Source organism: Sinocyclocheilus rhinocerous, unplaced genomic scaffold (assembly GCF_001515625.1).
Source record: "Sinocyclocheilus rhinocerous isolate Xijiao unplaced genomic scaffold, SAMN03320098_v1.1 scaffold1584, whole genome shotgun sequence".
In the NCBI taxonomy this organism is placed as follows: Eukaryota; Metazoa; Chordata; class Actinopteri; order Cypriniformes; family Cyprinidae; genus Sinocyclocheilus; species Sinocyclocheilus rhinocerous.
The window spans coordinates 31,863-42,955 of NW_015641037.1; the positions used below are offsets into that span (position 1 = coordinate 31,863).

Here is an 11,093-nt window from a genome sequence, read left to right on the forward strand (position 1 = left end):
CTCTCTCTCCCACTTCGCTTCCTGTCATGTCTGATCTGTCCTGTCACAATAAAGGCAAAAATGCAAAAAAAAAAAAATCTTTAGAAAATAGAGATTTATTGCTTTATCTTAGCAAAATGTTGATGGCAAACCCACTTGAAATATGGTGTGAACTAACTAGCTAGGGTTATTTATTTATCATTTTTGAGTGAAAATAGTTTCTGTGCTAAGTTTAGCGATTCAGTATTAGCTTTTAAGAGTAGCTGTGTATTCTGATGAAATATTTTTTTACAGACTCAAAACTGCCCAAAATTGGGCACCCATAAACAAAGCTATAGCATATTTCAAATTGTATACTTCTATGGTGCCATTGAGATGAATGCTGCTAACAGAATGCTCACTAGGTTTTGGAACAGAGCTAATGTGTTAGCAAAACACAGATCCTCACACTTACCTGCACCCCGCCGTGACAAACTCACTGCCATCATGATATCGCACCTCAGCGGTGGCGGAAATGTGCGTTGCATTTCCATTTGTGTGTGTGTGTGTGCGTTGTGTTTGGAGGTGATTTCTAGCATATCTCACATTTGGATCCTGTTCTGAAACCGCAGTACAGTTGAAAAACATTTCCTGATTTTAATCAAACAACATGTTTTTAATGGCCGGCGTCCCAAAGCACCACAGCGGCGTTTAAAATCCGCTGCCAAAACAGTCATTACGGCATTAACGGTGAATCAATACAGCGCAGGCCGGATTCCAGAAGTCTTGAATCGATTCCAAAGCGGACAGCCGTTCCTTGTGGACCTCGGAGAACTTTAGGCCTGTAACATAAGAAACTTTATTAACTGAGAGTGAAATGCGGGGTGAATTTCTCTCGGTATAGCTGACAATTTAATAAAAATAGAAATGTAAAGTTACATTGGCAATTCATAAGGGTGTACGGCTAGGAAATATAAAGATCAAATGAATGCTGTAGTGAAAGAGCTCTTACATGTAAGTATATGGTAATACCATGGTACTTTTTGCTACTTATTTGTACATTTTTGGCCTTATTCCTGGTAAACACTGTAATACTTTGAGATGAAATTCATGTACCATGGTATTTACATGGTGTTCCAAGGTACTTCCAAGAATACCATGCTAAATGTTGTAAAAAGACATATAATACCATGGTATTTTTGGTACGTTTTTGTTAGTTTTATCAGATAATTATTAATGTGTGTTTGTTTGTTTATCTATTTTTAAATTGTCAATAAAGTGGGTATATTTTCAAGAGTTTTTCATGGAAATTTTTTATTTATTTATTTAAATTATGTGGTGTATTTAATATGATATAAAAACACATTTTAAATATATATTTTAATAAGAAGAAGAAGAAAAAGAAGAAGCGTTATTATTGATGAATAATATAACCGTTTTTGGTCATAAAATAAATGTTTCAATAAAAATAATAATAAATATATAAATAATAATTAATTTAATTAATCTTATTAGTAGTAGTATTTATTATTATTAGTAGTAGTATTAATGACAAACTCTTGAAAAATATGAAAAATAGTTTGTTTGTTTCTTTTTTTCTTTCTTTTTCAATAATAATAATAATAATAACAGACTCTTGAAAAATATACCACAGTTTTTGGTCATAAAATAAATGTCAATAAATGTTTCAATACTATTACTACTAATAATAATAAATATAATAATAAACATAAATAATAATTAAGTAATTATTTTAATTATTTTATTAGTAGTATTTATTATTATTAATGACAAACTCTTGAAAAATATGAAAAATTGTTTGTTTGTTTGTTTGTTTGTTTGTTTGTTTGTTTCTTTCTTTCCATAATAATAATAATATCAGCAACAACAGACTCTTGAAAAATATTCCACAATGTTTTGGACGTAATTTTAAAGTGCCTTTCTTTCTTTCTTTCTTTCTTTCCATAATAATAATAATATCAGCAACAACAGACTCTTGAAAAATATTCCACAATGTTTTGGACGTAATTTTAAAGTGCCTTTCTTTCTTTCTTTCTTTCTTTCTTTCTTTTTCTTTCAAGCGTTCTCACTTCCTTTAATTTTCAGTGAGAATGGAGAAAGTGTCCAGGTTGTGAATGTTAGAAGCGTTCTCACTTCCTTGAATTTTCAGTGAGAATGGAGAAAGTGTCCAGGTTGTGAATGTTAGACAAGGTCAAACCAACAGAGATCATTTACATAATAAAAGTATTAGCAAAAACAGGCTGTTTAGTTCTAAGAGTGGAAAATGGTCATGTGAAACTTAATTATGACATTTTTGGTGCAAGAAACCTTGACTAATGTCAAAAGTGGACTTAAATGGTGTGGAATATGGCCCTTTAAATGCATCCACATGACCCCTTAAGGTCACAAGACATAAAAGGGGGGGTTGTTAAAACTAAAGACGGCCGCTGTGACCTCAAAACGAGACAGAACGATCTCGAGAGAGAGGCTTGCAGTATGTTTGCACGACACACAGAAAAGTGTAGAGCAATAATTAGTCCTGACAGTGATGGATGCGATAGCTCAAAACTCATGGGGTTTGTGCAAAGGCAAACACGTATAAGCACAATGCTTGACATATTTGGTTATTCTAGTCCTAAAAGATGTCAGGCAGACAGATTTGCAATCAAAATATATATAAAATGTGTATTTTCTTCTTCCGTCTGGTGTTTTTTTTTCCCATTTGAGTGTCCTAAAATGCGCTGGTGATGATGAATATCGATCATTTTGCTCCCAGAGCTGCCTTACTGACGGCATACATCAGACTTTAATAAAATCAGAGCAGTTTTCCTTTCAGTTTGCTTTGTTTTCTTAATAAATGCCACACGCTGCTGCAGATTAAATTAACACAGGGAAATTTACATTTCTCCGGGGCGTCTAGCAGCCGTAAGTGCGTGTGCAAATGAGTACAGGTCTGCGTTTCGGTGATAAGCTGTATTTTCTATATGAAATAGCTGCCGGCTATCGAGTGCTGGTTTATAAGCATCCTTTGAAATGCTACTCAGTTCTGAGGGGAACTAAATTCTGACCGTAATTCACCTCGTGTAATTCACCTCGTGGAAATTCACTCGCTGAGTCACATGAGCACGTAGCATTTTGTTATCCAGTACTTGAAGACGGCGTATGAAAAAATTAAATGCTGAAGTGTTTGTGCTGTAGGTGCACAACCAAAAGAGAGATAATTTACCATGTTTTACACAGCTAAACTGGTTTTATCATGCAATATAGAACATTTTATACTGTAAAAACGTATAGTTGTAAATAAAACCTAAATTATTAGAGTACTTTTTTTTACAAGAAAATACTATTTCTACTTCAAATTTCCATGTTTAAATCAGAGTTACTTGCCATTTCCTTGTAATTATTTGTGAATTTACTTGCAATTTCTGAGTTAAAATTGTTTCAAAGTAAATCCTACATCCATTTTTTCCCACTGTATGACTCAAACGTTAACGTTTCTCTATGCACATTTTCAATGAGCATAACAAAATGCTAAATAGTTTGTGTTTGTTTTATTGTAAACTAAGGCAGAAATCAAATGCGTATTACAGCCTATTAGCTGTAGTTTCAGAAACTAAATTTCCAAATATTATATTTTGTTGTATAGAAACCAGAGTTATGTTGATTTAACCATGATTTTACAAATGAAACATTATTGTAAAGTGTTACCAACTACTTTATGTAAAATATAGCATGAAGTAGCTGTAGTTTCAGAGGCTATGTTTCTAAATATCATATTTCGTTTTTATAGAAACCACAATTAAGTTGATCTAACCATGATTTTATAAATGAAACATAATTGTAAAGTGTTACCAACTACTTTAGCCTATGTAAAATGTAGCTGAACCAGCATGAACTAGCTGTAGCTTTAGAAGCTAAATTTCCAAATATCATATTTTGTTTAATAGAAACCAGTTGCATTGATTTAATCAGGTTTTTACAAATGAAACATTATTGTAAAGTGTTACCGGCTACTTGTAAGTGTAGCTGAACTAGCATGATTTAGCTATAGCTAGAAAATGTAGCTGAACTAGCATAAACAAGCATAAACTATCTGTAGCTTCAAAGGCTATGTTTCCAAATATCATGTTTCATTTTTATAGAAACCACAATTAAGTTGATCTAACCATGATTCTATAAATGAAACATAATTCTAAAAAGTGCTACATACTACTTTACGTACAATTTAACTAAACTAGCAAGAACTAGCTGTAGCTTTAGAAGCTAAATCTCCAAATATCATATTTTGTTTTATAGAAGCCAGAGTTGTGTCGATTTAACCATGATTTTACAAATGAAGCATTATTGTAAAGTGTTACCTGGCTACTTTATGTAAATGTAGCTGAACTAGCATGAACTAGCTGTAGCTTCAGAAGCTAAATCTCCAAATATCATATTTAGTTTTCATAGAAACCATAGTTACATTGATTTTTATCATGATTTTATATGTGAAACATTATTAAGGTGTTACCAACTACTTTATGTTGTAGCTGAATTAACATGAACTTGTATCTTCAGAAGCAAGAAACCATAATTACATTCAAAAATTACTATTTACATTTCTATATTACTACTTTTTCTACAGATATCACAGAAATACTATGGTTACTATGGTAAATTTTCATAATTCTAACCTACATTGTTTTATGGTTTTAATAAAGCCATTTATGCTTCATATATTGGGTATTTTTATCAACCCAGATGTTAAGAAACATGTTTGCAGTAATATAGGGCTACTGTTTAGCATTCATTAGATTAGTATTCATCTGCACTTTTTTTACTAAATTAAAATGCTTAAAGACTAACTTCTATTGATTTTAAGTTTGTGAGGAATGGATATACGCTAATAAAGGATGTTAAAATCTGTAAGCGTTAATTTGTCCGTTAAATAGCACTTATGACGGTATCGGTACCTATAAGATTAAAGCATTGTGTTTTGGTTTGCTTCAGGCAGGGCTTTGCTTTGGCGTGTTTGTTTACGCAGATCTGAAATGGGATTAGCTTCATTTAATCTTTCATTGAAACCTCCACCACCCAAACCCTCAAATTAAGCAGCACAGAAACCGGAAAAGCTGGTCGCGGTTCAGGCCACATCGTCAAACACTTAGTCACACGCTAGTGATTTCAACCTAGCATGTGTCTCAGTAGCGGGAGGAGATTTCAATGACAAAGAATTAATTTATTTTTTCCACATCCTTTTTATGAGGTAATTTAGTTTCTATTGTGTGTATATAGAATGAATAATTTGATAGCCGGGCGACATACGACGAGCCCGACTTCAATATTCGAGGGAGATTTACATTCAGAGATGTGTTAGCCATCAGATAATTTCCATTTGACTCCATTAACTCACGGACTGCCGCACAAACCCCTGCTGTCATAACGGCTGTTGTACATCAAAACATAGCGCAGCGCTCGACAAGACTCCTACGTATCGTTAATGAAACTCATTTAAATGAGTCATTTATCAGGGCAGAAACACAGCTGTTCGCCTCTCTGAGCCCCGAAATCTTCATTGGAGATCTAAATTAAAAAAAGCTCATATTATTTCCGGAACGGACAGTTGGGGGTTGTTGAGAGCTGTCTTTAAAACAAGACTTTTTATTATATGCACAGAAAAAGTTGGCTATTTAATTGTGTTGTTTTTTCTATTTTAAAACTGATAGCTCTTGTCTTGAAAGCTGATTGGTCAGTTCTATCCTATGTAAATATATACACAACATAGTAACAGCTATGATGTGAAATACCTGTTTACTAGCGAAGGAGAAGCACAAGGTAGAATGGCACATACTGAATTTTTGTAATAAATTGTTTTAATTTAAATTTGTGTACAAATAAAGTATGCTATTTTAAAACAATATAAATAAAAATGATAATATACCATATATATATATAGTTATTGAATACAATTATTGGAAAAAAAATTATATTGTTATTAAATGTATAATATTAATAATTATAATAAAATTGATTGATATGATTAAAATAAATATAATTATCATTATTGTAATTGTTATACATTTACATATATTCTATTATTATTAATAATTATTAACTAATATAATTATAGTATTATATCAGTACTAATTTTTTATAAATATTAATATTGTAAAAATACAACTCTATTTAAATATATAAATATAATGTGTGTGTTTTGAAATGATAATTATTGAATAAAATATTATATATTGTTTATATTGTTATAACTTTTATAATATTAATAATACAAATTTATTTCAATTATAAAATTGATTGATATATTTAATTTAAATTGTATTATTATTGTCATTTTTATACACATACATATTATGTATTTTATTAATCATTACTTATAATTTTTCTAATATAATTATAGTATTGTATTAGTACTAATAATTATAAATATGAATGTTATAAAATACAATTATATTTAAATACAATTCTGTTTAAATATTATGCTGTGTGTGGTGTGTGTGTGTGCCAATTATTGTATAATGTAAATAAAAGAAATAACTGTTTTAATTTTAATTTATATCACATAAAAAGATTTAATTTCTAAACTTAATAAAATATATTTTTTTCATGTGATATAAACAATAAAAATGAAAATATTAAATTGTGTATTGTGTTATAATGTTGATTCAGTGTAGTATAGCAAAATATATATATGCACAAAATTCCTGTCTTATTTATCTATTTAATACTTAAATTCCAGTCACACACATCTTTCCCTTTGTTCATGTCTGTAGCTCCTGTGTTTCAGGGATGGCATCAGCTCAGGGTGTGTTTCTCGTCTGTGAGGATCTCTGGACGGATGGACCTGCGGGTTTGATCTGCCTGGATCAGCCACATACTGTTTGACATCATGTGACACCTGCTGAACACTGACACACTGAAACAGACAGGTGTGTGTGTGTGTGTGTGTGTGTGTGTGCGTTTCTCTGTAAGCATGACCTATAAACCTCACTATCCCTGCTTATGTGTGTTTGTGCTGTTCCGTTTATGTGTGTGTTTTTAACCTTGAAGGTCAGGCTCAGGCGCAAGCATGTTAATGATGTGTTCATGCCCTGAAGATCAACTCTCACTTGTTTTTGATCTTTTGATCTCTGCTTTGGCTTTTGGGTAAAAAAAATAACGAAATGCGTGCAAATAGATGTAAAGCCTTGCACTTTGCAGACACAATAAAATAAATAACATCAGACATCAGACAAAACAAAAACACAGGCTTTCAGCTCAGATTCCTCTTCAAAGTGTCTTTTTAAACATTCAACATAAACGCTCTTTGTTCTTGGCTTCATTTTTGTTTAATAGCTGACTAATGCAAACTAACCAGTGTAATGTGTTTTCTGATAATTATTATATTATTACCATATTATTCATGTACCATGCTAATTATATGAATAGGCTACAATGGTAGCCATGGTAGTAAGATTCCATTTAAGTAAATACATTTATTCATTTACTATTTGTTTATTTATTTATTTTACATATTTACATGATGGTTAATGTGGTATATTGATGGTATTAGATGGTAATATTATTGTAGTTAGATCATGGTATATTTCCAAAAACAACATTGTATAGTTTAATATAATGTGATGTTACATGTAATATTTATGAATGCTTATATTAAATGGCCGATAACATGGTAAATTGCTACTATGATGTGAATCCAACAAAAACATGGTATTGTCATGGTGCATGTCCCAAAATGTTGTACTCCTTTTTTTTTTTTTTGATAAAAAATGTGGATTTTTTTTTCTAAAAGCCTAAAAGGCTTATCAGTTAAATATATAATTATTATATAATTAAACAATTGTAATTATTTATTATATTAAAAAAAATGTTTTTTTTTTTTTTAGATTTTGTATATATACATACACTTAGGTCCATATATATTTGGACACTGACACAATTTTTATATTTTTGGCTCTGTATGCCACCAGAATAGAATTACAATGAAACAATCAAGATGAAATTGTAGTGCAGACGTTGAGCTTTAATTTAAGGAGTTGAACAAAAGTATAACATAAAAAGCTTAGGAATTACAACCATTTTTATACACAGTCTCCCCATTTTGAGGGGCTCAAATGTAATTGGACCAATAAATATAATCATAAATAAAATGTTAATTTTTTATATTTTGTTGAGAATCTTTTGCAGGCAATGACTGCCCTAAGTATGGAACTCATGGACATCACCAGAGACTGGGTTTCCTCTTTGTGATGCTTTGCCAGACCTTTACTGCAGCTGACGTCAGTTGTCGTTTGTTTGTGGGTCTTTCTGCCCTTAGTTTTGTCTTCAGCGAGTGAAATGCAAGCTCAATCAGGTTGAGATCAGGAGATTGACTCGGCCATTACAGGATATTCCACTTTTACCTAGAAAAACTCCTGGGTTGCTTTTGCTGTATGTTTTGGGTCATCGGACATTTGTACTATGAAGTGCCGCCCAATCAACTTTGCTGCATTTGGCTGAATCTGGGCAGAGAGTATATCCCTATACACTTCAGAATTCATCCGGCTGCTTCTGTCTTCTGTCACGTCATCACTAAACACCAGTAACCCAGTGCCACTGGAAGCCATGCATGCTCATGCCATCACATTGCTCCACCATGTTTCACAGATGATGTTGTATGCTTTGGATCATAAGCTGTTCCAAGCCTTTTCCATACTTTCTTCTTTCCGTTCCATTCTGGTACAGGTTGATCTTAATTTCAGCCGCCAAAGAATGCTTTTCCAGAAGAGGTCTGGCTTTTTTTTAGATGTTTCTTTGGCAAAGTCTAATCTGGCCTTGTTTGCACCTTGTGGTGAACTCTCAGTATTTGCTCTCGTGAAGTCTTCTCTTGATTGTAGACTTTGACAGTGACACATCTACCTCCTGGAGAGTGCTCTTCTCTTGGCTGGATGTTGTGAAAGGGTTTTTCTCCCGCCCGCACTCGCCCATCAAGAGTTGTCCCGCGCCGCACCCTGTTGCGTTGGGTCCCGCGGTACTCCAGCGGGAGTGCAGGTCTCTAGTACCAAACTGTTGATTTGACCACTCCTAATGTTCCTGCTATCTCTCTGATGGATTTGTTTTGTTTTTGAAGCCTAACAATTGTCTGTGTCACTTGCATGGAGAGCTCCTTTGACCGCATGATGTGGGTTCACAGCAACAGCTTCCAAATGCAAATGGCACACTTAGAATCAACTCTAGACCTTTTACCTGCTTGATTGATGTAGAAATAATGAAAGAATAGCCCACGCCTGTCCATGAAACAGCTCAATTGAGTCAATTTTCCAATTACTTATGGTCCCTTGAAAAAGGGGGGAGGTACATATTAAAGAGCTGTAATTCCTTAACCTTTCCTCCAATTTTGATGTGAATAAAAAGAAAAGATCAGCGTTCTACTGTAACCAGAATATTAAGGTATTCTTGAAACTACTTTGGCGTGTACCATGTAAATCAATTACATCAAAGTACATCAATTTCAGTACCTTGGTTTTGATCAAAGTACGATGGTATTACCATCAAATACCGTCACTGTAATATGGTGCTGTGGCTGGATGTTGTGAAAGGGTTTTTCTTTACCATGGAGAGGATGCTCAGATCATTCGCCAGCAGTTGTCGATTGTGGAGATGTTTACTTCAACCTCTCTTGGATTTGAAAGGGCAACTTTTGTGTTGTTTTGTGTTGACAGCGCAGTTTTTCTTGACGTTAGCTGTTGGGACGGCTTTGATGCAGGAAGGGTGGGCTGTCGCTGGGAGTTTGGAGTGTGTTCAGTGACGAGGAGCATAACAGAGTTATTTCTATAGACAGGACAGTGAGGAGAGTGCCTGAGGAGCACACACACACACACACACGTCGAGTGCTGCAGGGACTGACGTCCCCAGACACTCCACATGGACACAGTAAAGAAGAGGTCGTGGCTATATTCGGCAAGGTCATGGAAGAGCCTGGAGGTAAAGCCAGTGATGTTTCATACTTGTGTGATTTCCCCAACGAGCTCGTTTTGGAGTCATATGGAGAAATAAAGGCATGGCGATGATGAGACGAGCCAATGTCAGGAGAAGATGAGGAAGGTGTTGGGACATCTTTTGGGGTTTAAGGACATCCTCCATCCAGTTTCACCCGTTCAGCTCTGATAGCTTCAGTGTTGGGGAAGAACTAAGCAGAATATATTTATAACAACAACAACTCAAAAACACTAGAAAAATCAGATTGATTATTAAAATTTATGATAATTTAAATTATAATGGTTTCAATTATAAAGTTAAATGATGTACTAAATTATTTTTTAATTAGTTCATTAATATTTTTGTATAATTTATATATATATATATATAGTGATGTAATTATATTAATAAATATGTAATGACTAAATAATTATAACAATTCATACAATATACATAGAATAGAGTTTATTAAAATAATGTCAAAATACTGAGAAATGATAATAATCATGATATTATAGCATAATTATAGCAATATGTATTAATAATTATAATATCTAATAATAATTAATTGATAGAATAAATTATTGTATAAGCATATAGTATAGTCATAAAATAAGGTATTTGTTTTACATATGGTATAATATTTTCATTTATATTGTTATACATAAAATATATTTCATATTTTATCGTTTTAAAATAGTATACTGTATTTATACATAACATTTAATTAAAACAACAATCATTAATATAATAACATTAGTAAAAGATTAGAGTAATTTATATATATTTATTATAATATATGCATTATTTTATACATATATTTTTTACAAGTTTTACATATGTGGTATAATAATATGTTTTATTTATGTTGCTTACTGTATTTATATTGTTAGTATAAAGCAGTTGCTACATTAAATAAATTTCTCATTAAAACAATATTTTGTCTGTTGTGCCATTTGTTTTTATATGCATTGTACCAAACGTTGTCTACACATCACCAAGGCTGCATTTATTTGATTAAAAATACAGGTAAAACTCTAATATTAAGATATTATCACTAATATTAAATTGTATTATTTATTCAAATAAAATAATTAAGTTAAAATAACTTTTCTATTCGAATATATTTTAAAATGTCATTTATTCCTGTGATGTAAAGCTCAAAGAATTTTAAAATATTATTT

At 32.1% G+C, this 11,093-nt stretch overlaps 1 long non-coding RNA gene across 1 annotated transcript in view; it reads left to right on the forward strand.

Annotated features, from left to right (window-relative positions):
* LOC107754239 (uncharacterized) overlaps window positions 1-11,093 on the forward strand; it is a 42,168-nt gene that overhangs the window by 17,928 nt on the left and 13,147 nt on the right. Inside the window, exon 3 of the long non-coding RNA XR_001641561.1 lies at window positions 6,740-6,881. This is a non-coding gene — a long non-coding RNA (uncharacterized LOC107754239). The remainder of the gene's footprint in view (window positions 1-6,739; window positions 6,882-11,093) is intronic.